We start from the raw sequence: 22,751 nt of genomic DNA on the forward strand, positions 1-22,751 counted from the left end.
CAGAACATGTAGTAAGTATCTTTTCAGAGTCCTTCCCTGAAAGCAGCCTTGCCAAGCAGTAGACAGTCATTTTTCCTCTATGCTGCCTGCCCAACATTATCTCCAACCATAATACAGGCGGACTCTAAAGAAACATTTACCATGTCTGATGGGACTCGTTGTCCACTAAATATGCTATTAATGAGTATTCAGAGGAAGGAGACACAGCCTATCTGTCTAAACAAGTGACACAGCACTGTTTTCACATGGCTACAAGGATCAGGCATTTAACTTCTAGTCAATAAAAGCTTTAGGCTTGAATTTTTGCCTCGGCCCCTTAGCATCATCTCTCCTTGGGATCCAGAGAGCTGCAACGTCATGTAGGTCATACACCAACCCATTCTGACTACTGAGTTTAGATGGAAGAATGATGTTGCTTATTCCACTAGGACTGGAAAGCAACTGTCAGTACTTAGAGCTACAGCAAGAGCTGCTGCAAGAGGTTTAGGAAAATCCTTTGTTAAATAGAAAGCAGAGAACTGCATGTGAGTTATTAGAGCTGCAGCTATCTAAGCTTAATCCTGGCATCCAGGAACATTTCCTTGGGTTTTACTGGATATATACATTTGTGGACACAGCTGTACAAGCACTGAGAGAGAAAACTAAAAGCCTACATGCTTCAGAACCTGCAGTACAGTTAAAAAGATACAGCGTACTAGCGCAAGTGAAGAGGGAAAGCTGCAACATGTAACTTTAGAATTACATTTAGTCTAGGCAATTGCATAGACACAAAGCTGCTTTAGAAGTGCTGGTTTGCTGTAGTACAACATTTCTACATGTAGCATAGTTGGAAAGCCTACCTTAAGAGATGGTTTACAATAAATAGTACCTCTAAGATTCCCTGTGCTGTACAGGAGTACCTTAAGAGATACTCAGTGGAAGCCATCACACATGACTTGGAAAAGGCAAGTAATAGCTTACCAAGAGCCCCATATACACCAAATAGCAGGCTTCAATCTGTTACCAAAAAAAATATCAAAACTTGTATCATAGCACATTTTCACCTCGTTTCCTACCTAAAGTAGCTGTAGACTCCCAGTGTAAAATGATTCCTATTAATACTAAAAGTTCCCAGGTACCTTCTACCTTCTCTCAAATTTTGATACCTATCACCTGCTACTCTTTATAGTCTTTCTCCTTCAAGCCTACTGAATGCAAAGCTTACAGTTGAAAAATGTGCTCTTTAGCAATGCCTTACCCAGAAGTGGTGAGGAGCATGTTTCTCCCAGTCTTTATCCTGCTAGGTATGGAGGACTAATTCTGAAAAAAGAAGTTTGAATTTCTGTTACTTCTTTTTTTTTTCCCCGGTCAGGAATTAGTTACAAATTCCACAGTCTTCTGAGTAGATGAACTGAAGTCCAGGGATGTATAGGAGTTAACAACCACTGTTAAACACAGGGTGTTTTCTTCCCATCTTTATCAAAATCTACAGTGATCTCCACACTGCTTCCATTGAACTGGAGTTTTGCCACCAACTTAAATAGGTAGCTCAGGTCCAAATTCATTATCAGAATGGAAAGATTTACTCCAGATGTGGGATGTAGTAGAAAGATTATTAGAAGCCAAGCAGTTGCTTTTACATGGTGAGCATGCCCTAGCTTGAGGAGGTTATTTCCTGAACCTAAACTGTAAACAAACAGCCATGCAAAGTCACAAAGCTGCATAGGGGATGCTGGAAGCATCTCTTGGAAATTACGACAAAAACTATCAATCTTCACCTCACTGAAGTTGGTGAAACATTTTCTGTGTACTTGACGGGAGCCAGGATTTTGCTGTAGGCGCCTACTCTCTGACTTTGCAGGAGTTAATGCACACTGCACAGTAAATTCCTCTGAAAACTCTTTTAGCTCCTCTCCTCCTCTGTTCTTTCTTTTCCTGTGGGATAACTGAGTTTTAAAATGCTTTCCTAACCCTTCTTCACCTCTGTTCTCCTTTTAAAATGAGAAACCAAATAGATATCCTTTCAGTGTTCTGCTTGAGCAACACCACTGGCATCGCTTTTACACTGTATTAGTCATAATGCACACTAGTATGATGTCTTCCATCAGAATTTCAAAGCACTTCACAAATATTAATTAAGTATTGCGTCTCTGTGAGGTATGTAAGTAAGTAATTTTATAAGATGGAGCTATATAAGGGAGAAAAAAGGGTGGATTCTCCCATTAGTGCATAGCCTCTTATTCATTTACAGTTATTTTCTTCATGGGTGTCTAGGCCTGAAATAAGTTCTTTATGCAGGTTTTGTAATGGCCACAGTAACAGGAACATGTATGAAGCTGAACTGCAAGACAACTCTCATAATTCCATTATGTGAAAGCACGTCCTATCAAATTCATTGTAAAATGAAATTATGGTAAATCAAGTCAGTAGAGAAGACAGGTGAAGAAATTGAGACTTGACTCCAGCCCTGCCTTCAGTTCATTAGAACAGGTGTTCCTAAACTTCTCTTGTCCTGTGTTTTTGCTTTTCTACAGGTAGCAAAACTTTCTGGATGTTGCAGGCTTCTTTCTCCTGGACACATTTACTCTTTCCACCTGAAAATCACATTTAGGCAGATTTTGAGGACTTCTTAAATTTATCTGGGCTTTCCGGCTGTCTGGTAGTTGTAGGGAGCAGACACTTCTGAACTAGTTGCTGCATGTCTAGAAACCCTGGACATGAGCACTGCATGTTGCAGAACACGAAGCAGTCTAGCAGAAGCAGCTCTGTGTGTGCTCTGGGCTGGCCAGCCATGCATAGGGAGTGCAAAACTCCTCAGAACCATAGGGCTTGACATAGACATAGTGCACAGCTACTAAGACTGTGCAGTCAGCCCCACGCCTTCATGGGGGAGCTATGCAGTTATTTGCATATAGATTATACATCCCCTGGCTCCTCACTGTGCTGCAGCTGCTGCATATGCACATATTTTTTCTGTCCGTTAAATCCTCTGCAGACATACAGGATTCCTGCTCCTCTAGTTTGTATCCTTATATCCACACACCTCCAAAGCAACAATGATCAGGACCTGTACTTGTTCTACTTCTCCTTTTGCGTTGCCCTTCCTTTCTAATGACAAGTCCTTGCACTAAAACAGTGCTTCCGTGAGACACCCAGAGACGCTGTCACAGTTTGTTATCAGCAGAAGAGAGAGGTGGTGGTCCCCAGTCCCCTCCTCTCCCAGCTCTCCTTGCTCTTGGTCATCCTGCTGATTACCTTGCACTCGTTCTGGCATGCATTGGATCCCTACTTTAGCCACTTTGACCTATTAGTCTGGAAGAAAAATAGCAGAAAGGTGGATAGCTTTCTCTGGAATAGCAAGGTAAATCAGCTGACTAAATGACAGGTAGAAGGTAAAGGATCAGAGGAGTGCCCGAGCTGTTGGAAACGCAGCCGGGAGACTGGGTAAGAGATTGAGAGACTTGACCTCGCACTTTTGCAACTGTGACTTGTTAGATCAGCTTAGCTGCCTGTGAAGTGGTAGTTAGATTTTTTTCTTTTATAGAACAGAGGCCCTACTTTGCCTCTTTTTCTCTCCCCCTTGTCATTTATAGCTGGGGAAATTTGGGTGGATTCACAGTTTTTGTCACACTACCACATAAGAATCATATTTTTGGAAGGGTTATCAAGGATTTTCTACATCACAGTCTTAGGCAATTGCATGTAAGCTTTCTTTAATAAGCTTCTGTAGCTTCAAACCAGTTGCGTTACTTGTTTTTCCCCAGCTATTCCTATGTTGGAGGCTAAAAGCATTGCTATCATCATGTTCAGAAACCTCTGTGCTTTTCAAACATGCTTATTCTAAGTTATCCTCAAAAAAAGCTTTGAATCCCTTGTCTTGCTCCCTTGAACTAGTTTCAAAATTGTACTTAAAGCTAAATACAGCTTCCATATTGTGTGGAAACTGCTTTGCAATTAAACAGAAATTTGAGAAGCTTCTGACGGTGGCCTCCAAGAGTGTCAAATACATGATATCTTCCCAACCCTCTTGAAAATTAATATTTTTTTTAATCTTTTTTTTCCCTACTGCACAATGTCCAGCTAGATTTGAGCTGGAAGAGCAGCAAATCAAACTGCGATGTTCTGCTTATTGCTTCAGTATTGTTTGAGAAATGATGGAAGACTTCAGCAGATTAATAAAGCAATTTAGACATCCATCTGCCAGAGTGATGGAGCACAGATCAAAAGAACATTCTCATCTGCTTGACACACACACACACACCCAGTGTTCGTTCACTGATAGCATACTTTTAGCGTAGGTTATAACTGTACACATCCTACAACAAAGCAGTGCCATGAAGTCCCCTGTCTGTAGGGAACAGAGCAGAAAAAAAGTGTGATTGATTAAAGCATTCTCAGCAGCTGAGAACATCACTAACTGTGATGCGGCTTGCTGTGAACTTTGAAAGGGTGGGGAGAATGTGCACCACCGTCTTCGTTTGATTGTATTGTTCAGAATGAGTCCCCCACTGATAAAATAATTCCTGATAAAAGGCCTTCTAGCTTTCAGAAGTCATGCACTCAAAGCATACACACTGGGTGTGTGTTGAAGTATCAGTGCTCTGTAAAATATGCACAAATAAGCGATTTGGGGCTGCCCATCTGTTGCGGTGACAGAAAGTGAACGTCTAAGTATAGGTGTTTTAAGCCAAATATGACCCATTTTAGGTTCTGAAGAAAAAAGAGTCTCCATCCTTCCCTGACAGAGGAGAGAGACAAACCCCAGTGTGTTTGTCTTGATACTCATTCCACAGGGTCTCTAGTCTAAAAGACCTAAACTTCAACTGGAAAGCAGAAAGCATTTGCTTATTGGTTTGCCATTTTTAGAAAATAAATTTCCCCACCTCCAGTTTAGGAAAATCTCAGTTGTAATGAGGCTAACTGGGCAGATTCCAGATCAAATTCGTTCCTGGCACCGTGGCGTTGACTTAGTGGCAGAGCACCAGAAACGAATCTGGCCCTTTCTCTCTGTGAAAGCGAAAGTGTGTTAGCCAGTTGTTTCAGAAGCATGCGGAGTAATATGCCTTTGGATTGTACACAGCTAATCCTCTTTATACTTTGCTGACTGTAACCTGCTTAGTCTTAGATGAAATGTATTCGCTGTCTTTTCATGAGCCTGATCCAAAGCCTGTTGAAGTCAGTGGAAAGAGTCCAGACTTTTTTCAGTAGCTTTGGAGCCGACTCTATATGAACAGCTGGTCTAGCACTGAGTCTTCTAGTTGAAAGACAAGGAAAATAAGCAGCACCAAACCGCATTGGACTCAGCGCTGTATTAAAGATATAAATGAAAGTAATGTGAAACTTGTAAAACCAGACTGGACAAAACACTCTGAAACATGCTGCAGGGAGCAGTCTAGTGCTAGCAGGGGAATAAGTTACCTATTTAATGATTTCTTTTCCATAGCTCTTACTTTTCCACATATTCTGTAATGTAACAGTACTTGTTTTTCCTTAGGCAAATAGCTGCCAGACAGCAGCACTGGAATGAGAACATATGTAGTGTTTGCTTTTATCTTACATTACAAAAGAAGTATGAATACCTTGTGTTATTCCAAGTATAAAATTACAGGTGTCAAATCATTTGGTGCTTTAAGTGCTGTGCCAGAAAAGTAATCCAGTAAAAATAGCTATGTCCTGTCAAAGCTGAGCAGTTAGTATTGTTATTACAGTTCCTTACTTGCATGGCCCCAGCAGTGTCAGATGGCACAAAACAAGTGTAAGAGAAACTTGCCTGGAATTGCCCACAGCATAGAAAGACAGGAGGATGGAAACCAGATTAACCTAAGGGCCCGAAGTGAGAATCTGCCTGGTCTGCTTTACAGTCGGCTTGAACTTTTAAAACACTGTTAAACAGAAGCAGTTTAACATCTTAGGGGGTGAGTCTTATCCAGAGATCCCAAAGAATTAAAGCAAAGTGTGATTTGTGCTTGGTTCTGGATAAGTATGTGGTCGACCCTCTGTCCTGAGGAGTGTACCATTTAAAAAAGTAGAAGAATATTTATCTGGAAAAGTAAAAGAATTTTTTCACCTCTGTGTTACAGGTGAGAGTGCAAAACAGGAATTAAGATGGCTTGCCTGGGTTAGGAGGTCAGTGGGTGCGTTGCCTGTGGCAGAGAACCCCTAGCTGCTGTCAAGTGTTTTACAAGCAAGGCCGTCCTTACTGAGCTGAATAAGCTTGCTGTGGGCATGAACTAAGGCAGGAGGTATGAGAACAGCATATAGAAGAGGAGGACATGGGTTTTCAGTACGTGAATTTCTCCTCAATAGAGCACAAAGAGACACACACACGCTTTGTGTGGCCCCTCAAAATTAAGTTAATACTTTCATTGTCCATTTCACAAAAGCTGGGTCTGAAGAAAATCTATTTAGCAGATTATTTCCCTAAAGGGGGCAAAAGACTCACTGCTTTTAATACTTTTTCCAGGCCTCCAGAGCTGCCGCGAAACCTGAACAGAGATGGCCTGGTTTGCTAAATTGGGGACATGCTGCTTCTGTCAGTATAGATGTTAAGAAGCTTATTAAAGGACATAGCAGCTGACAAGTGAATCTTTCTTTAATCCCTGTCAAATCCCTTAAATTTATGACCAGTATAAAGCAGTTCACATAAGAAGGAAACTTTTGCTCATCAGTTCATGTGTGTTTCCAGATGAGATGTGTTTACTTGCATGGTGATAATCAGAACACATTTTACTTGTCATTTTCAGAATGAATTTTGGCTGCCTTAAAAAACACTCCCAAAAAACCAGCTTTCTTCCCCTACTTCTTGAAAACCATGGGAGTCATAGTCATTGTCCACACTGGTATTTTAAGTAAGTGGCATGTAGGGCGTGGTGGGCTACATAGTATGCCTCTGAACAGCAGGCCAAATCCTGATGCTGAGAGGCTGCAGTTGCATTAAAAGGTCAGACATAACAAGAGCACATGGTGCACCAAAGCCTGCCTGTCCTGATGGAGATATGAGTAAGGGGTTAACAGTCACATGTGTCAATTTACAGAAAAACTTTTAATTTGGTTGCTCTTTTTCTCTTTGCATGCTCGCGCTGAGTGTAAATATTTCATGCTGCAATGAGTAAGTCTATTTTAGTTTCCTTTTTCATATGAGTTTCGTTTCTATTAATTTGTGAAAAGACTGTACAAAAAAACAGAACCAGCTACGCAGGATAAATTGGGTTTTTTTCGCTTTCTGAAACAAAGAACACTGCAGTAGGTCTGTCAGTCAGTAGATCAAAGGATACATCTAGTGTACCTCGGTATGCTGTAACGTGAGCTATTTGTTCAATAGTTAGCTCTAGTTAACTAACATGACTATTCATTCTAAAATAAGCACTCTGGCAGTGTTTGCTCTCAGGCAAATACTTGTTCTGCTACAGTTCTTTCTCAGCTCAGCTGCCTCTGATCCCCTTTGCGAGTGCCGAAGTTGTTAGCCTTTGTAGTCATGAGAGTTAATTACCAGTCATTTTGTTCACTTTTCTGCCAGGCCAGAAGCTTTTATGTCCTTTACATGGTTCGGGAGTAGAAAGACTAGCCTGCGTTAAGGGACTGTTTCTTATGCGATATATGATTAATAGCTGCCAAGAAGTGGTCTGCCACATGCGTACTGGCAGGTTGGTGGCTGTGCAGCTGCACTGCTAATTACATTGCTGGGCTGGTTGAGCACGGTGTATCTGACGGTGGAGATAGGCTCGAGGGCCCAGCAGGATATCGAGGGTAGGTAAACTGGGCCTCCTGGGAAGTGGTGGCTAGATGTGGCATCTGGGGACAGAAGAGATGGATCTGCTGGGGCTGGAGGCTGGACATGCGGAGAGTACAGCTGCTAGCCGTGGTACAGAGCAGTGAGTAAGGAGCAGAGGAAGAAGTTAATAACAGGCTAAAGCAATGCGTGTAGCAACCAGCTGTGCGCAGCATGGCCCTTTGGTGTTGGGCTAGACTCCCTTAGCTTTGGGAGTGGTTGTGGTAGTAGGAGAGGAGCACATATTATTGTGTAGCTTTCATATCAGTCCAATAAAACTAGGTTTATCTTCCAGCCCAAAAGCTTTGTCCCCACCAAAGCGGATATTCAAACACAGTGCTCTTTAGAGGTTGTGGCCTGCAGTAGTAGGAAGCTCAGCAGAGACCAAGTACTTCTAGCATCTCTAATCTCTGGAGGTTTTTACTTGAATTATGTTTTTCCTTTTCAGCTAAATAAACCGTAGCAAAACCCCTTTCACTGTGTGCTTAAAATATTCTCAAGTGCTCTTGTTTCCAAGGGTGACTTTACTGGGAGCAGCGATGCAGTCTCAGAACAGAGTTCTTACGTGTCCCAGTTACAGATTTACTTCCCATGCTGCTGACAGCTTGATTTGTGAAAGAAGAAAGGACAAAACAGCAAAACAAAACTCAACCCACAGTCCGTGCAAGAGAGAAAAACACAGACTTGCTGTGCTACAGAGGAAGTGTCAAACACAAACATTTCAAAGGAGGAAGGCTTCTAGTCTTCACGTACATGATAAAAATCCTTTTACAAGAATAAGTCACATAACTGTAACTATTTTTAAGCTTTAAAAGTTTCCTGTTTAATACCTGTGGGATAAGTCTGTGCTGCTAACTGGAGGCCAATTTTAACCTTGGACCATTGAGATCTATTGACCTGTGGTTTGGTACAGAGCTGGCCATTGTTTTTTTTCCTGCTTTGAAATAAGGGATATCTGGGAAACCTCTAACACCACCACCCTCCCCTCCCCCCCCCCCAAAAAAAGAAAATTACATGACTGACTCTGCATTAGACCTGTTTTACTTAGCTGCCTAGTTTTACAAAGTAGACAGATACTGAAAATGTTGCTTAATCAAGCAGATGTCAGACTTCACCATGTTGCTTTTATACTGAATTTGGTAGATACTAAGAGGACATTAAGAGCATGTGTAATTTCAGAGCTGTTTCATTCTGGTTTGAGACTAAGCAGCAGTCGTGGAAAGAGAAGGCTGAACTGGGATGTTCTGCTGTTGAACAAACAATTTTATTTCTAAAGCAAAGTCTCATGGCAATGCACTGCAGGGCTCATGATTCATAAAGCCGGCCAAGTGCTGAAGGGAGCTGTGTCTTGATTTGCAGTTTATAAAAATAGGAGTTTGCTAATAAGTGCGTTCTTCAGAATTATAGCCCAGCACATTCTTAAAAGTGGAGTTCATGGCTTTGTCTTGAACGGTAGCCTCCTGTGATTACTGCATACTGTGCTTTTATGATAGGTGAGACAGCTTCCTCCTGGCCACTTAGTTATGTCACCATTAAATGGAGAAAAAGAATTGGGATGACCCAGTCTAAAAGGTGTAAAGCAAACAGCAGAGCACTGCTTTAAGCACATTCTCTAGTTAGTCTGAGTCATCGGTCCTCAAATATGTTTATTCTCTGCTTCCTCCTCCATCTTTCCCTAAGCTGCATTACAAAACAGTGCAGGGGGAGAGTGTGTGCTCGTGAGAGCTGTCAGGGATGGGAACTGTGGGGAGGGACTGAGCCAAGGCACCAAGAAAGATGAGCAGAGCCCAGACTGCAAGAGCTGCTTGAATGAAGTGTTGCCTCTTTAAGGAGGGCTCTGAAAGGACATACCCGACCATGATTCGCCATGCATTAGTATGCAGCTCCCTCGGTGCCTGTTCCCCACCTACCTCCCAGCCCTGGAGTTGCCCCTGTTGCTTCCTCCCGATGAAGGCTTTGGTCTTGGGGGGGTCCCAGGCTGGGTGTTCCTCACCCTGTCATCTCCCCATCCTCAGTGCTGAGATTTTCTGTTTAAAATCCAGAATCTTGAGAGGAAAAAAGTATTCCCAGGTTATGAAATGAAATGCGCCAAACATACCTTTAAATCACAACACGTATTTCTGGCAAGAGAATCTGAGACCTGCAGGGACAAACCAGAGCAAAGTGTGGTGAAGAGTGAGCATCCCCAATAACCAGACTGACGGTGGCCACCTAAATGGTTATATTTTAAAACTAAGTAGTACAGGTGAGCAGATGTATTTTGGTTAGGATTAAGAGAGACACAAAGTAATTGATTTTCCAGAAATACTAAACTGGTAAGCATTGCTTACTTGTTCACAGTGCACAGTTTTTCCTAAAGTCAGCCAAATGTACAGTTTTGAGGATGTACTTCTAGTATGTGCTGACCTCAGGAGTCTGTCTTCACCAATTTAATTCCTGTATCAGGAATGTTGTCTTCTCTTAGGATGTCTGTATACGCATGTGCGTTCGTATATGTATCCAAGTGTGTGTATCCCATTATTAACAGCATTAACTGTAGGCATCAGGGATGAAATGGACTGTAAAATTTCCATGCCATCTGCCCAAAGAGCAGACTGGCTTCAAAAAGAATACTCAGTTGTTTATGAAAGCTAGACTGGATGATGAGGGTGATGAAGTCTCTGCGTGAGGGAAAAAACTAATTTCTCAGCTGGCAAACTTTTCTGAAAATCAGAAATTTTTCGTACCTTATATGCTGTTTTTCAAATGCAGGATTGCAGTTTTCTGCTTCATTAGAACAGCACATAGAGCAAAAAAAAGTTAACGGTGGGACCAAATGTTTTGCTATGTTCTAATTCAGGAGAGGATTTCCCACCTGTCCGTGGAAGAGAGCTGCTTGTCAGTGTGGGCTGAGGCTGCACTGAGCCCAGTTTTGGTGGTAGCAGCTGTGTCGCTGCCTTGGCCCTTCCACGAGAACCACGGGACGACAGCAGCACCAGAGGCAGCATTAGGGTGGCAAATTTGTAGATGAAAGAATACAAATTTGATTACAGTATTGGTTATGCCGTTAGTCAAGTTCAGCCAATTGCATTTATGTTGAGCAACACCCAGAGCCTGCTGGAGCCAGTGGGAGTTTTGCCATCAGCTTCCCTGGGGGATCGGATTTTACTCATTGTTTAAATTAGCCATATCTTCGCGGGAGCATATGGGAGCAAATGCAAAGGTTTTGAACTGCAGGAGTCAGTAAGCCTCTTTATGCATTTACTTTGTTACACAGGTAAAAGCTGAGACAGCAAAACCCATCTGCTAGATCCTCAACACATTTCTGTGAAAGCCATGTTAGACTCAGAGCATTCTTTTCCATTTTATTTATGGCCCTGGCTGCCTGAATGAGTGCATCTGGAGCTCAGATGCCTCATGCCCTTATTGTAAGTTAGTTAACTTGAAAAACTGCACACGCTGTCAGATCTCTGCTGTGGAAATGCTGGGCTCTGTAGTTGAGGTGCTTTTGTGCATGCGGATGTTTTTTACGTGAAAAGGCTGTTAAACTTCATGCATAAACACTGTTCTCTCTCTCTTTTTTCCCCCTCCCTCCTTTGTTAAAGACTGTGGACTAGCATTGAATATTCAGGGAAAGCTCCCCAGGGAGATTAGGGACATGGACAGATTTTAAACAGGGCCTTAATGCATGGACATGAAAGGACAAACGTTCTAGTGGGAATACTAATGCAAATGCTCTGCTTTTGGGTCAAAATGCATTAAACAGCTGCTTGCATGCTAAAGATCCTTTTAAAATCAATACAGACCGGAAATTATAAAATTTATAAATAGAGATCTTGCTATTTCCTCAGTGTAGTAGCCAGAGAGTAAAAGTACTTCACTGACCCTCTTTGTTATAAAGCATACAACACCGTCAAGTGCCAGTGCCAGAGAGAAGTACATCTGTGAATCCCTTCCTGCAGGGCTTAGAATCCCAGATACTGCTGAAACTTATTTCAGACAAGAGTTGTCCGTGTCCTTCCCAGAGAGCTGTGGGAACTGAGACTTAATGAGCAGTAGGAATTAGATGCTTTGACCTGATGGTCTGTTTACACCATTGTGGAAGATAGCCTATTGCTATTTTTAATAAATCTGCATTAAAATAAATCCAGTGAAGCCATTACACAAACAAGCAGTATCAGGACATATATTTCAACCAGCCACGTAGCAGTTAAACTCAGGTGGAGTCCAACTGCAAAAACTGACAACCTGGATGGGTCAGCATCTGAAAGTGGGTTGTGTAATAGTAACGTGGCAATATCAAAGCCACAGTGTGGCTGTAATCACCACGAGGTTGGTATTTATCATTAAGCTACATGCATATGAAAGGAAGGCTTGATAGATTTAAAATAAATGTAATGAAAAAATACTTCAAGTACCTTATGTTTATGAAATAAATAGATTGCCCTACCATTGCTGTAAGTTTGCCTTACAGGTACTTCTACATGACTCCATGTCACTACTGTGCCTCAGTCTCTGAAGTAGAAACAAGTACCTTTTGCAGTATAGAAGTGCAGCAGTGTCTGTATAATACTTCTAAGTATCATTTAAGATCATTTAAGTTCCCATTGTGGACCATATTTCATTACCTGTGCACTTCATATGACCCATTGCATCTATTGCCACTGTCTCATGTTACAGTAATCCATAAAAAAAGCTGCCACTAAATTGAGGCTCTTTGTTTTAGATGCTGCATACTTGCAAGCTCCATTTTAGTTTGGGGCAGAAGAACAAGTCTTCCGCGAGGAGCCCTGCGGTGCTGTGCCCTGCAGCCTGCAGTGTTTCACTGCTGCCTGCCTTCTGCATTGTCCCCATAGGTTTGGGGTTTTTTGACTCTTTTTTACTTTCTACCGATTCAGACATTTCTTTCCAACCTCACAGCTTTTCCTGGTCTGCTGCTCCTAATTGTGCTCTTTAAACCATTCCTTGGAGACATCTTCTCTGTACTAAAAGTTGTTCCCAAGCTTATTCTGCAAGCCAGGTTTGAGGCTGTGTTGGGTGTATGCATCCTGTTTGCTACTTGGAAGACAGCAGCTGGGTCCCACTCTGCAGTTATAAGAACTAGGTAGAACTGCAGCTGCTGTCCGCAGGAGATATAATTTTGGATTCTTTCAGGATGAAGTGGCCTCTCTAACCTTAGCCTTGCTCTCAGTAATGCCTGTGGTGTAACCACGCTCAACAGTTTGTGGTTTGGATGTTAAAGAGGACAATTCCCTTCAAGAACACAACTGCCGTTGACATAAATGGCAAGACTTCATGATCTCTGCATTCACACATGGCCATTAAAGCTATTTGGTCAGCAAGACCAGTCAGATCCCTCTCTGCAGGCTGGTCCTAGCTGAAATTAATACTTTCTGAGCCCCTGAGATGGTGCCACTAGTGTTAACCAGGATGCCCTTGCATGCCCTTGCTCTTCCTCCCCTGCCTAAAATGCACAGGTGTTTCTTAAGACAAGTGCCACTGTCTCCTCTCTGCTTCTCCTGTGCTTGGAGAAGAGGAAATGCCAAAAGGAGGGAGCATTTTCCCGAGCTTGGGGTATGTACTTCTCCAGAGAAGGCGGGATGCCCTGCGCAGCCACCTTGGGTGCTGCTGCTGCCGCCCTGCAGGGGCTGCTCCCCCCGGGCTACCTGCTACATGGTTATGGATTAAAAAGGCGGGAGGGGGGACACAAAAAGCAGGGCTGAGGAGTGAAACGAAGACATTTTCTTTACAGCGTTGCTTCCATCGCAAGGGGAAGGTGAATAACGCTTGAGCATGTCTCCAGAAGATGGCACCGGCAGCCCGAGCCTGCCGGCAGCTCGCCCGGCCCGGCCAGGCCCCAGCCAGGCGGGCACCACCGCCCCGGCTCAGAACAGCCTCGCTAATCCGGGCTCTCAACCCTGTAAACCTGCAACCAAGCCTGTGCTCTCCTTGCCTGGCTCCAGGCCTCTGAGCCCACGAGTGACCAACAGTCGTAAGTGTGGCTGGGATCTTGCGACTTGAATAAGCAACTGAGCTTCGGGAGGAGCAAAAGCTTTCAACAGCAGGATCTTTACCTCCTCATTACAAAATTAGTTTTAGGAAAAGCCCATCTGAAGACACCATTCAGTTTTTGGGGTTTTTTAATATTTTTTTAAATGATGTCTTGCAGCAGCTGCTAGTGCTGCGGAGGCACTGCCGCTCTGTTAGTAGGTGCGTGTGTACCGGTTTGAGGAGCTGAGTTCTCACACGCTCTGGCAAGCGTTTTTCTCAGGTGACACAATTCTAAATAAGAGGAGACAGTGCTTCATCTTCCCCGTTTTGGGCGAATCTCTGCGGCCGTGAAAGGTGGAGGAGGGTTTTGGTGCTGTAATCCGAGGCTTTCAGACAAAGTGCAGGGCAGGGAGACACCCTGGTGCTGGGGAGCCCGCAGCTCAGCGCCCCTGGGCAGCGAAACCGTTTCACTGCAAAGGGGAGTGCATAAAATTTTCTAACATGCTTGAGGAGCCAGACGAGTTAGGCTTTTCTGCAAGAGCAATTCTGGCTTTTACGTTTCCTTTCTTGAGATGGAAGATAGCTTTCTTAATTTAGGCAATGGTTTTCCAACCTCAGAAACCACAGGGATCCATGCTGAGTTTTGGGGATATCCTGCTCTCCATGTTGGCCAGTCTATTCCCATTTTCTCTTACTAGCATTACTGCTCTTGGTTACAAAAAAAATATATCTTTTTTCCCCCCTTTTCTTCACCCTATCTTACCTCAGCAGGAGCCAAAACCTGGCATCTGTGCCTGCCACGCAGAGCCAGCTGCTGTGGTGGGAAGAGGAAGGCAGGCACCAGGCCAGCTGCTGGCTGTGGCACCACTGCCAGCCTTCATCCTCCAGCCGCTGCCCTCTGCTCCCTCTGTGGCAGCCATTCAGTCGTGAACACTGGCAGGCAGGACGAGACACTTGAGGGAAAGCAGCAGGCTGTCTGCCGATTGTGTTGATCACTTTTCCAAAAAAACCCCAACAAAACAATAACCAAAGTAACCCCCAAACCTCTCTTCTGTGCTGGTTCTTAGGCAATATTAGTTTGCATCTATTGGTCTGAAATTGAAAAGCAGGCTGGAATAAGCTCCTGATATCTGGGCACAGTATGTTTACTGTGTGCCTTTAGTTTAACAGTGTCCTGAAAGGACCCTTGTTCTTTATAGCTATACGCTGAGTGGCTAAAAGTAACTGGTTTTCAAATACAGATAATTAGGTCCATTTAAATTTTAAAAAGGTTTTACCACTAAGGAGGAAACACAGAGGTTGAAAATAAGGAGTAGAGGAGAAATTATTCTGAGTTTGAGCTGGAACAGCCTGCTTTTTCCCAGGTGCTTGTCTGTTGTTGATGACTCTCGGTGTTACACATATGCAGGAAGGCAGAACATGCAGTTGGACAAGAGAGCTGCATACAGAGGAAAAAAAAATATCTCACCTTGTAGCAGCCTCAGATGTTGCTGTTCCTTCTTATTTCTGCCCATGTCCTCTGTAACTTATATAGTCCCCTTGCTAGACAATGTTAGGGGCTGGGCCTCTCAGTTTGTTTTGTTTTGTTTTTTTTTCTTTTTTTTAATGTTGGTTTACACCACTTCTGATAGATTCTTTATCACCTGCTCCCTGCAAGGCAAACTGCGGGGCTGCTTCCCTTCTGTAGCAGCTGTGCCAGAGAACTGCTGATGAGGAACAAACTGGGAGCTACTGAGCAATCATTTGGAAACTGGCTATTAAAAAAAAAAAAAAAAAAAAAGGCAGCTAATTAGAGCTTAGAGGAAGAGGCAACACTTTGTGCAAAAACACCAGAAGGTAGGCCCTCCAAATCCCATACACTCCCTGTAAATAGCTATAATTAACCCCACAGTATTCAATTTATTAATTAAAATTTAATTAATATTTTCTGTCCTTGACAATCATCTTAGAGGCGATCAGGAAAACATAGTGGCAGCTGGGTTTTCCTAGAGCAGCAATGACATTCAAGAGGGCAGAGGCACAGGAGACTCCTCTCAGTCTCCTGGTCATACCCATGTTAAAACAGAACTGAAACTGGTCGCTGGATCTCTGGCAAAGGAGGGGAGGATGGGAGACAGTGAGAGCCCCAGTCTTCCCCTGCACGTTTCCAGATATCACCTTACAAATGCAACACCCACCTGGATTATTTGAAAGGGAAGAATAGTGAGAAAATTAATGTTGTCATTACTTATTTGACCCCCACCAACTGAGGGCTGCTGTACAGCTCTGCTTTTCACTTGGTTTTGATGTTCTGCTTGGTGCTTTGTCTGAGTAGAGCGAGCTCAGTAGAGATACCTCTCCTGAACTTCGCAGGCCCTATCAAAGTAGAACAGCAATTGCTTTAAAATGCTCAGTCTGTGCTAGTAGCTTGGTGCACTCCTGTTTTACTGCAGGGATGGGTTTCCTGGTTATTCCTACTACCTGTGGTCACTATGTCAGACACCATCAGTGCCTGAGCTCTCTACTGGACCATATCTGTTGGTATCCCCAAGAGAAGCATGACTGTCATCAACCATGTAGTTCATGCCAGGGTTTACTCCAGACAGACAGGATAGATGTGGAAGACACCAAATGTGTTTCCTTTAACAAGGACAGTGCTTCAGCGTTATTCCAGGTTAGGCAACAGCATAATTTGTGCCCTCACCCATCGTTTTCCTAAAGCACACAACAATTTTTTTCTGGCATTGTAATGTTTTTGATGCAGCACTGCTCTGCTTGCCTGCAGCATGCACCTGTTAGTATTTCCTGTACTTTGAACTGAAAAAAACCCCACCAAACCTATGCACAGAAAATAATGACTGTTAGCTACAGGGTCATGAGCGGAGATGTGAGCTGAGTGCTATGCAGCATGGCTGCAGCCAGCCCACTCAGAAGAGAGCAAACTCCTAACAGTGTGCTTGTGGCTGTCCTGCAAAAACTGGCTTGTGGGCAAGGGGCTGTGGTACAGGCCCGGTGAGAATGGCCCTGAAGTAAATAAGGTCTTTTATTCCCCATTTAACAGCAGGGTGCAGACTGAATCAGCAAGAGAACATACTCAGAGTGTGTTAAAATCAGATCTCCCAGGTCACAGGGGGAGGGGAAAAAGCTGTACAGTACAGAACTGTTAGAAACAAGTGGGGAGAGAAGATGGGACACAAGCACTATCATCACCACCATCTTCTTGTCTTCTCACTGCTCCTCTGGATGAAACATGATGGGTTAGGCAGGTTTTTGATACACCTACTGGGTCAGGCCCTTCTGGTAGTGAAGTGGCATGCCATTTCTCAATCCTGGGGAGGCAAGCACCAAGCTCTGTAGTGCTATGAGGTCAGAAGTGCTTCTGAGCACACCCAGAAGCAGAACTGGAGGATCCTGGTGAATGTCAGCACTAGAAAAGACGAGTGTCACCATTTGGAGTCTCTTTGGGCTCTGGGCTTTGATGCATAACTGCAGCTTTAGGATCATCACAGACCCTGCACTTACGGTCTCTCCTATGGCCAGCACAAGAAATCAGCCTCAGGCCCACCAGACTGTGAGTTACATCTCCCATCAGTGTGTGCTCCCAGGCATGGCCAATACCGAGGAGTGATGGGGGGCTGGAATGAACAAGTTCTCTACCCCTGTGGGAAAAGAAGTGCCTCTGATGCCCTGCAAAGGTGCTCATGCAGGACTGTCCCCAGTCTGCCAGCAGCAAGGTCAGAAGGGCAGAGATGAAGATGCTATTGCTGTCTTGAGAATGATCAGTGTGAGGTTAATGGTTGGACTAGATGATCTTCAAGGTCTTTTCCAACCTAGCTGATTCTGTGATTCTGTGATTGCAGTGGTTCTGTTGGATTCAGGCTGGGACACCCAGTACAGCAGTGGTGAGTCACAGCAGCATTTAATCTTGTGTTGCCACATGTGATGAAACAGGCTCGATCTGTAGTTATATTCTTGGTCATTCCAGGTAGACTTCAGTAGAACTGAGGGAGGTGGGGATAGATGCTGAGAATCGCTGCAGCCTTCATCCCAAAATGAAACTCCAAACGAGCACAGTAACTGTCCAACAACTATTGCAACTGTTGCCTGACTTTGCATGCATCATTTCCTTGCTTTCTTGCTTGCTTGCTTTCTTGCTTGCTTTCTGGCCTTCTTGCCTTCCTGCCTGCCTTCTTTCTTCCAATCTAGTAAATTTTAACTGAATTTTTAGGAGTGTACTTCCTGCACCTCTCCAAAATTGATCAGTTTGTCTGACTTTTAAAAAAAGAGGAGTGGATTAAAACCCACAAACTTCAGGCAACTCACTAAGTTCTGAATTCAACATTCAGAACAACAAATACATCCAAACGATTTTTGCTTTACTGTTAGTCATTTGTACTAACCTGCAATTAAAAGGCTCAGTATTTGTTCTCATCTCTTTCTGAAATTACATTTTCCTAGGCCCTGGCCTCAGGCAGTGGATTTTTGAGGCAATCATGCCTTGGTAATTAATGTTTAAAAATGAATGTTGCAACTTTTAACACAGTATGTTGCTGAGTAAACATCCAGCAATGCCCGGTACCAAAAAACATAAAAAATACAAGGCTTTTACTGGAAGCTGCAGGTTTTTCATACATTATCCTTAATGCTTCCAGCTGCAGAATGTTTGATTCCCTCTTCCTCTGTGCTTGTGGATGGGGGAGACTGCCATGCGTAAAAAAAGCAGAAGAAAATACCACATCTGATCTGTCAGTTCTTTGTGCCACTGACTCATTACCCCAGAAAGCTTGCTGAGAACGATTAGCTCATACAGAGAGGGAGGAGACAAATCTTTGACAAATGATCTGTAGTTGTAACATGACCAGTGCCATTTTGGATTTTTGCAAAAGGACAGGAGGACAAGGGAAGGAATGGGAGGATTAGAAGGGGTAGAAAATGGAAGATGGGGGGACAAAGTATGGTCAGAACTTCCCTTTCCACTTAATGTCCCTTTGTTTGTCCTGAGTCTGCCTTTTGTTTGTAGAAGCCACAGCTTCCAGTCTGCTACTAACCCAGTTGGTTTTACCTGTGATAGCACCCATTCTACGTGAGGCTCCCATATGTGACACCAAATGCTCCTCAGTAGTGTTATCTGAATCTCTTCATTGCAACATTTTCTTGTGCTTTAGAAATTAAGGCAATGTATCATCCCTTTCTAGCAGAAGCCAGTAGCGACTGAAAAGGCAAGTGGGAAAATCAGCAACTTCATCATTTCAGGAAGGGGAAAGGGTAGTGTGGGTTGAGACTGCCTCCTTACTTTAGGTATCTGACTTGGGCATTGCAATCCTGATTCAGGCCTTTTGGAAGACACACCTCATGCCTAACATTTCCCAATTGGTTGGCACGAGGCAGCTGCCTCTTCACTTGAGACTCCTAAGACAGGAAAAGTGAGAAAGTACTTATGTGGTCTTGTGAGTAGTTTCTGTCAAAAGGGGCAGGGGGGTCACACTGTTACGTGGGAGGGATTGGGCCATGCCCAGGACCCCGTACTGCATCCACTAGTTTGGTACATCCTCTTCCTCTCTGATCTCTTAGTGCTGTTTCTCATACACCGAAGCCCTTCCAGGTCTGGCAGAGGTCAGTGACAAAATGCTTAATACATCAGCTGGAACAAGAACAGAATACTACTTTGGGCTAGTTTTCCTTCCACCTCCCCCCACTCTCCCCTTCTCATATACCTTCCAGAAAAGAGATGGAAATTCTAATCTGACACACAACCGTCAGGTCGGCAAACCGAGTTCAGAGCAGGTGCTTTGGAGTTTGTTAATCTTCGGTATTATTTCTGCTCAGAAGAAACCAAAACCCAAAGAGCTCCTGGAAGAGCTCCATGGGTCTGATTCTGCAATTAAGTGTGAAAATGGAGCCTCCCAAATAATCTTGCCTTTCTGGAAGTGAAGTTCAGACTCTAAGAAAGATTAGTAAGAGAAGGATTCAGCACTAGTCATACTCATTTGGGTAACAGGCAAGTTTCTGCCTGTGCTCACTTCTAGTATTCATGATGAATGTGCACTAGCGACTTCCTAAGCAGTAATCCCAGCTGAATGAAGTATTGCCTTCTGCTTTAATAATTTCCTGTTCTTTTAGCATCGTTTATATACCATCAACAGCTTGCTGGTACATTAACTGGGTACCCAGTGCTTGGCTATTTTATTATCCATTGCTTTAGTTATCTGCCCAGATTGCTGATCCCAAAAGGATTAAGCTGGTTTTTTAGATGATTTTGCTGTTGAAGCAGAGTGGGTTTGAATTTTTCTTTTTGTTATTTTGGCTCCTTTATAAGTTCTCAAGTAAAGATGAAGACCTAATTTAAGCCTGTTCAAAATAACTTGCTGGTGTTTTTTCTGTTGATTTTTCACAAATCCTTTAAAAAACAGACGTTCAGAGAGTGCTACTGCACAGTATAGGGTACTTCAGTTACACTTCATGTTAAACATGACACAGATCATTCAGCATTTTTCTAAATTGAAGTGTTAGTTGAATAAAGTGTTAGTAATTGAAGTCCCATGGAATGGAAAATGCTTCTGGAGTAAAAGCAGTGTGCTTTTCAAGAAACGCTTAATCCTAAACAGATCATTCAAATGGAGTGTAATACAGACTCTACTACAGCTGATGAAAAGATTTTGTTCAACCTCAGTGGACTCTCAAACAGACAGAGATAATATACTTGCCCTTGCTAACAGTGTTCGTTTAGCTGTGTTTCCTTTTCTGGACTGGGAATTAGATTTCCTTCTCCATTGTTTGTTTAGAAAGACTCAAACTACCCAAGAAGATCATGTGGGAGCCACTGTGTTTAGAAGAAGGAGATGCATTTGAATAGAAGATACCTCCCAACTTCAAGTTCAGCCATTTAGCTTCAGTCAAAATAAATATCCTTACCATGCTTTTGAGCTGGTGCCCTGCAACGGGCCATACCAGCCTCCTGCACGCACTGCCTTGCTGCAGTGAGGGACTGTAAAAGAGCCCACATAAACAAACAGCAAGCAGCCATCTCACGTGCCAGCTCACACACATGTGTGCATGTGTTCACACTGGTGAGCACATATATTAAGCCACCCAGGTTTATACACCTAAGGTTGGAAATGTTTATCTTTTCAGTTCTTAGGCTCCATTCCCAGTGTATGCCAAACCCTGTCCCCAGACTTAACATACTTACAACTGCCTACTTTGAAGTCTGTGGACCTGAACTGGACAGGCTCCCAGCACCTTCAGTTGTCTCTGGACCAGATTTCAACTGGTACATTTTATCTAGAGGACATTTTGAAAGACGTACAACTGTTGATTTCCAAGGCCATTTCATAAGGACTAAGACTTGTAAAGAAGCAAGCAGAGGCACAGAGTGATTTGACCAGGGACACAGTCACCTCAGTATCAGGGATAAGGGTAAAATTCCGGGATGTGGCTTTCTACTTGCACCAGACCACAATTTTCTCTCTTTGTTTTGTTTTGTCTTTTGCTCTTTCTTCTCCTTACTTCTTCACTGTTAGAATTAAAATGGCCATGGTAATTCATGCTCCAAATTCCTTTTCTTGTTCTGAAACCAGCAATGACTGCTGTAGGTTTTTCTAAAGGAAAACCTTTCTCTAAAGGTGCCACATGCTACAGTTTTCTCTCCAGGAGCATGGGATAGGGAGAAAAAAGTTCTATTAGTGACCCTTTTGCTATGTAACCTTTCCTTAAAATGCCAGCAAATGAGCTTCCACAGAGAGAACAACAAATATTGAAAGAGGAATGTGAAGGACATTATGAAAGAAAGCAAGAGAAGGGATCTTCTCAGACAAGTTTCTCAGGAAAGGTGATGTAATATGTACTGTAGAAAATCCTAGCAGTTGACATAACTTGCTTTCTTTCTAAGTAGCTGTGGCTGCCAGCAGGCTGGGAGAAACAAAACATATAGCTGGGAATACAGCTGAGCAGACTGTTTTGTCCAAAAGAAATATAGTAGGTGTAAAACTTGTTTTCAAAAGATGTCATTGAAGTTTAATTGAAAAGTGTCCTATTAATTAAGGCTGAGCAACCAATGAATGAAAGTCTCATTTCTGTTGGGGCTGTTCATGGTGATACTGTAAGATTAACTCCTGCTTGCTGGGAGTACTCAAGAGGCTGCTGTTGGGATGCCCTGGTATGCATTCTGTTACAAGCACACAGTCCTGTTTCTAGAGTTTAGCAAATGTTTAACAAGCTTTTTAAAAGCTGTCTTGAAAATTGCCTGCCTTTGTATTGACTGACTTGCACAGATTTCAGCCTGGTTTCCGACGGAAATGACTGTTCTCAGCGTGTGTGTTGTATGTGTGTCTGCATCTGTGTATATAGTTTGGGAACCTCCCTCCCTGTTATAAGAGACCTGACATAGAGGCACAGGGTCTTTGAGATACTGAAGATATTAGAATTTTATGGAAGCGGGTGGCTGGATAATGAAGAGGGTCTGGCTCTTCTTTGCAGGGGAGGGGCTGCAAGGAACTGTGCTCTCAGTCAGCCTTGGAGACTCCAAGAGGCCCAAATCTGGACAATCTCAGGTTTTCTTATTCCACTTCTCATAGAGCTTACTAGTTTAAAGATCTCGACTGCAGCCTGAAGTGTTCCAACTTTAAAAACACTAGCTCCTCTACTTTGTTCCTCCTGGTACATGTACAGAACAAACTGCTGCATGTGCAGGGACTTACTGGTAAGCACAAAGTGCCATTAGAAGAACAAATGTATCTGTTTTCAGGTAGACTAGTTCAAAATTGGATAAACTGGTAAATAAAAAGTCCCAGCACATGGGCTATTGTGGATTTATTCATTATTACCACCAGAGGAAGAGCTGTACAGGAGGCATGTCTATTATGAAAATTGTATTTAGCTGTGGGACCGAAATACATGGTCTGTTACCTCCTTTTTATGAATACTGCTAGCAGTGTTCAGGCAGCCAGCAGGCATGGTTTCATGAAAAAGAATGTGTGGTTGTTTTTGTAAGGTTTTTGTGAATAAGGGCGGACAAAGCTGCAGGAGATCCCTGATGTTTTTGATGGAACTGCTGTCG

At 43.3% G+C, this 22,751-nt stretch overlaps 1 protein-coding gene across 3 annotated transcripts in view; it reads left to right on the forward strand.

Moving 5' to 3' along the window:
* COA1 (cytochrome c oxidase assembly factor 1) overlaps positions 1 to 22,751 on the forward strand; it is a 55,808-nt gene that overhangs the window by 5,858 nt on the left and 27,199 nt on the right. Inside the window, exon 1 of one of the 3 annotated variants that reach the window (XM_074900900.1) lies at positions 4,970 to 7,087. The exons of 1 other annotated variant lie outside the window; for it this stretch is intronic. The gene's annotated coding sequence lies outside the window, so the exon portion shown is untranslated. Of the gene's footprint in view, positions 1 to 4,969; positions 7,088 to 22,751 lie in introns of those variants that run through there. One more of the 3 variants, XM_074900898.1, reaches the window with a different exon arrangement.

Source organism: Athene noctua, chromosome 2, assembly GCF_965140245.1.
Source record: "Athene noctua chromosome 2, bAthNoc1.hap1.1, whole genome shotgun sequence".
In the NCBI taxonomy this organism is placed as follows: Eukaryota; Metazoa; Chordata; class Aves; order Strigiformes; family Strigidae; genus Athene; species Athene noctua.